The following is a 5,718-nucleotide window of genomic DNA, read 5'->3' on the forward strand; positions in this document are numbered from 1 at the left end:
CCTCCCCTCTCTCCCCTCTCCCTCCCCCTCCCACCCCTCTCCCTCCTCTCTCCCTCCACTCTCCCTCCAATCTCTCCCCTCTCCCTCCCCTCTCCCTCCCCTGAACATGAGACGTGGAACGCTCTGGAACTGGACAATCATAATTTCCCCTGACCATTCCCCTGGCATAATGTATTTGGTGCTCGTCAATTTTGTGGCATGTGAATTACCACCAGTTATACTTTTTACAAAACGTCAAAGAATCCTCTGTTTGGACATCTAACCAGAATTGGCGAGAGATTGATTTCTTCCATTTCATAACTTTGACGAGAGATTGATTTCTTCTATTTCATAACTTTGACGAGTGCCTGATTTCTTCCATTTCATTACTTTAGCGAGTGCCTGATTTATTCCAATTCATTACCTTAGCGAGTGCCTGATTTCTTCCATTTCATTACTTTGACGAGAGCCTGATTTCTTCCACTTCATTACCTTTTCGAGAGCCTGATTTCTTCCATTTCATTACTTTGGCGAGTACCTGATTTCTTCCATTTCATTACTTTGACGAGAGACTGATTTCTTCCATTTCATTACTTTGGTGAGAGCCTGATTTCTTTGATTTTATTACTTTGACGAACGCCCGATTCATTACTTTGACGAGAGACTGATTTCTTCTAATCTTTGACGAGCGCCTGATTTCGCCACGACCGATGCCTCCCACAATACAGTCAGCGTGAACCAGGTACCAGGACTGGGAGGCTGGGAGTTTGGCGCGGCATCAGGCACAACGGTTGACCGTATTTCCGCGCATGTAGAGCTGGCCGCAGTCTGCAGGATAATGCGGGGATAACGGCAATGAGTGAGTGAGTGAGTGAGTGAGGAGTGAGAGAGTGAGACTTCGGCGAGTAGTGGCGGGTCAGCTGGTGGAACAACAATACAGTCAATACACTAAAAGATACAACAGGCAGCCCGAAACAAAAGGCACAGCCAAGAAAAAACGATACAGGGACTGACTAACGCGTCGACGTGTTTCTGTGATAGATAGGTTCAGTCTTCTGACTTGGCTGCATTGTCGTTGTCGCTATTGTTTCAGCTTCGTCGTTGTCGCTATTGTTTCAGCATCGTCGTTGTCGCTATTGTTTCAGCATCGTCGTTGTCGCTATTGTTTCAACATCGTTTTTCTTGCCTCTGGAATGGGACTCCTGCTACGGTAAGCCACATGTCTGTATAATATTCAATAATGATTTGTTTAATACATAGGCCTACACTTACCCGTTCTATAACAATGACAATGACAATGACAATCTTTACTCATCTCGCAGGGAGAAATTTGTCTCGGTCGTTTACAATGACAGTAGATGCTACAACAAAGGTTAGGTGCACTCACGCATACGCACAACAAGACAGTGTAGTGACGGTGGTCTAGTGGTTAGGCTACCGGACTTGTAATCGTGAGGTTGAGGGTTCGGGGGTTCCAGCCGCGGGTCCGACGTTGTGTCCTTGGGAAAGGCTTTTTACACGAATTTTCCTCACTTCACCCAGGTGACAATGAGTACCCAGCTATAGTCAGTGAGAGATCTTGTCAGTCTGTTAGTGTTTGAGAGCTTAATCAGCTGCTCGCACTGTATGATTCCCAGGAAGCTGAGAATGTTTCTGAGTGTTCCATGGTCTGGTGGGGTAATAATGATATAGTGTAAAGCGCTTGGAGCCTGCTTTCGAATGGGGACATGCGCTACACAAATGCTATTTGGTCGCTTTTAAGGACAAGCGGGCTAACTCAGATTTTGGGGGTTTCCGGAATTCTTTACCTACACCATAGATAACTCTATGACCTACACCAAAAGTGGACATTGCCCTACCTATAGCTGTCCCTCTTGTTTTATGCAAGAAAAATTCTGAAATTATGCAAACTGGACCCCAAAAATGTTAAATTAAGCTATTCTGTTAATTTTAACATAGAATGATAAAGGAAAATAATCAGAAATTATGCAAAAAATGATCAAATTTTGCTAAATTACGCGGAGTGCATAAAACCACGGGGACAGCTAAAGGAGAAGTTTGGTTTAATTAGTGTGTATATTTGTTTAGTTAAAGAGAAAACTCTTCTTGTGTTGTAAAGAAACTGAACAAGGGTCCAACAACTTCGATTTTCTCAAAACAGAATTTTTTGGGTCGGGATATCCCCCCCCCCCCCCCCCCCCCTTTGTGCTTAAAAGCGACCATTTATTATTATTAGTGGTGGACGATTAGGTTCCCGATTATTGAAAATTAGGAATCGTAGGAATCGACTCCGAACCCAACTTGTTGGTCAAAAGTATGCTCTGACTACAACAAAAGACCAGGTATGGCTACTTCAAACGTTCCCTATGTCACGTTACGTTCAGCTCTAGCCATTGACAGTTAATTTTAAACTCTCTCAGTTGGCCTTTCGTTTAAAATGTGTAGCAATTAAACCACTGACGGCCTAAAATCAAGACTTTAGTTTAGTTTTTGTAAGAGTTTTACGACGCTCGCAATTGCATAAGGTCATATGAGCGCCAGAAGATTAGAGGTGTTACAAGAGAGTGACAAACTTTTTAAAATAAATAAGGGGAGATAAAGACGATAGATATTTGATAGGTAAGAAGAAGCTGACCACACCAGAGCACCCGCCAAGCACCCACAAACCAAGACTTATTTTTGAAATTAAAGACAGTAATCTTCCAGTTCTATATATTTGACTTGACTTTGTCTTTATTATAATTTACTTCATTTGGGTTAATAATTTGGTCTTTTTCTTTTATTATAAACATTATTAATTGTTATTATTAGATTTTCATTGACTATAGCTACATTACAAATGATGTCATGCATCACATCCAACACCGAAGAATCAAATGGTTCAGACATCTTATGCGATTACCAGCATACCACCCAGCACAACGTATCTAAATAATTAAAATTCAATAGCAACAATGCTAGAGGGCGACCGAGAAAGACCTGGATAGATGGAGTCAGGGAAACACTAACAACCCACGGCATTTCCCCTGACAAAAGCTGGTGACAGAGAGACGTCTCTTTCTTCACCCAAAAGAGAATAAGCGGCGGATAAAAGTAAAGTACAACTTACATTATTATTGAATTTTTAAAAAATTTACGTCAAATTTACGTCACTCATCTACTGCGTTTTGTAAAGCAAGCCGGAACACAGAAACAACCGTTAATCAAGTTTTCCTTTCCTTTTTTTTTGTTTTGCTGAACAAGCAGAAAGCAGGACGATGACTTCAAAGACTAGTTCCAACCATGCGGCACCATATTATCGCGTGCTCCCTGTATTTTTTCTGGTGCTGTACTTTTCTGGTGAGTGCCACTTTCTGTGTTTAGTTAGTTGTAGTACGGTTTTACGGCGCTCACAACTACTGCATTAGGTCATATGAGTGCCACTTTCTGTGTTTAGTTAGTTGTAGTACGGTTTTACGGCGCTCGATAAGGTCATATAAGCACCACTTTCTGTGTGTTTAGTTAGTTTTAGTATGGTTTTACGATGCTCACAACTACTGCATAAGGTCATATGAGTGCCACTTTCTCCGAGTAGTGGAGGGCCATTAGGTTCCCGATTATTTGTTGAAAGCTAGGAATCGTAGGAATTGACTCCGAACCCAATTACTTACTTTCTAATGATGTGATTTCTCCCTGTGGTTTCCTGGTTGTCTCCGAACATCTTCAGTATTTAGGATAACCTTGATTTCGAAACACTGCGAAGCACCAACTTCTTTTTCTTTCAAAAGCGAATTCTAATTATAAAAAATAATACATTTTTTAAAAAGATGTTAACGAACAAAGTAACCGGTAACCGTTGGTTTACGTAAAAAGGAATTGAAACTTTTTCTTTAGTAGCACAAAACGCTGGAACCTGTTCTGGAATCGATTCTTAGCCCAGCTCTCGTCTACTTTCTGCGTATGGTTGGTAAAAGCAATGTCATGGGTAATAGGGTAAAATCAATGTATTGCAGATAATGAGAAGAAGCAATGTTTCATAGGTAATGAGGTAAAAGCGATGTTCCATAGATAGGGGATAGTGAAGTATGTATATTCCTTAGGTATTGAGGTAAATTCACTCTTTCAAAAGCATTGAGGTAAATGCAATGTTTCATAGGTAATTAGATAAATGCAATGTTTCATAGGTAATCAGGTAAAAGCAATGTTTCGTAGATAGTGAAGTATTCACTATTTCTTAGTTAATGAGGTAAATTATTCAATGTTTCATAGGTAATGAAGTACGCATTATTTCTTAGGTACAATAGTTAGGTAATTGCAGTGTTTCATATGTAATAAAGTATGCAAGTTTCGTAGATAGTGAGGTAAATGCACTGTATCATAGATAGTGAGGTAAATGCACTGTATCATAGGTAATGAGGTAAATGCATTGTATCATAGGTAATGAGGTAAATGCACTGTATCATAGGTAGTGAGGTAAATGCACTGTATCATAGATAGTGAGGTAAATGCACTGTATCATAGGTAATGAGGTAAATGCACTGTATCATAGGTAATGAGGTAAATGCACTGTATCATAGGTAATGAGGTAAATGCACTGTATCATAGGTAATGAGGTAAATGCACTGTATCATAGGTAATGAGGTAAATGCAGTGTTTCATAGGTAATGAGGTAAATGCAGTGTTTCATAGGTAATGAGGTAAATGCAGTGTTTCATAGGTAATGAGGTAAATGCAGTGTTTCATAGGTAATGAGGTAAATGCACTGTATCATAGGTAATGAGGTAAATGCAGTGTTTCATAGGCAATGAGGTAAATGCAGTGTTTCATAACTAATGAGGTAAATGCAGTGTTTCATAGGTAATAAAGTATGCAATGTTTCATAGATATTGAGATGTGCAGTGTTTCATAACTAATGAGGTAAATGCAGTGTTTCATAGGTAATAAAGTATGCAATGTTTCATAGATATTGAGATGATAATAAATGTACCGGCATGGAAAGGTTGGGTTTTTGTTGTTGTTGTTTGTTTGAGTAAAAAAGAAGCATACCGATAGTAATTTAGAGCTGGGAAAAGTAAGACAGACAGACAGACAGACAGACAGACAGACAGACAGACAGACAGACAGACAGACAGACAGACAGACAGACAGACAGACAGACAGAAACAGAAACAGAGGGAGAGTAAGGATATAGGACCCCCCCCCCCAAAAAAAAACACAAAAAAACCCAACAACCCAAAACAAACTTAGGTAGCTACGAACATCACAGCTGACAGATTATAACTCAAGGAGCAAAAAAAAAAAAAAAAAAGATGGAATCAGCGCTCTCACAGTATGATATTGTTGCACTCACCCTATTTCTATTTTTAGCCGCCAGTGCCAAGGACGTGACCGAGTTGAACCGCCTCGTGAAGGTCAAGTTCGACAACTACAGTACGGTGTGCAGGCCCTCCTACGACCTCAGCCAACCCACCAACGTTAGTCTAAAGCTTCACCTGTCCACTGTGCTGGGTCTGGTACGTAAACTAGGATAGATCTCCATAGCAACGGGCCTATTATACATCACCATAGCAACGGACCTGTGATAGATCACCAAAGCAACGGGCCTATGATACATCACCATAGCAACGTAAACTATGATAGATCACCATAGCAACGGGTTTATGACAGATCACCATAGCAATGGGCCCATGATAGATCACCATAGCAACGGACATCTCTCTTTCTTTGCCCCCCCCCCCGCCCTCTCTCTGTTTCTCCCTC

The sequence above is a fragment of the Aplysia californica genome, unplaced genomic scaffold (assembly GCF_000002075.1).
Source record: "Aplysia californica isolate F4 #8 unplaced genomic scaffold, AplCal3.0 scaffold01042, whole genome shotgun sequence".
Taxonomy (NCBI): Eukaryota; Metazoa; Mollusca; class Gastropoda; order Aplysiida; family Aplysiidae; genus Aplysia; species Aplysia californica.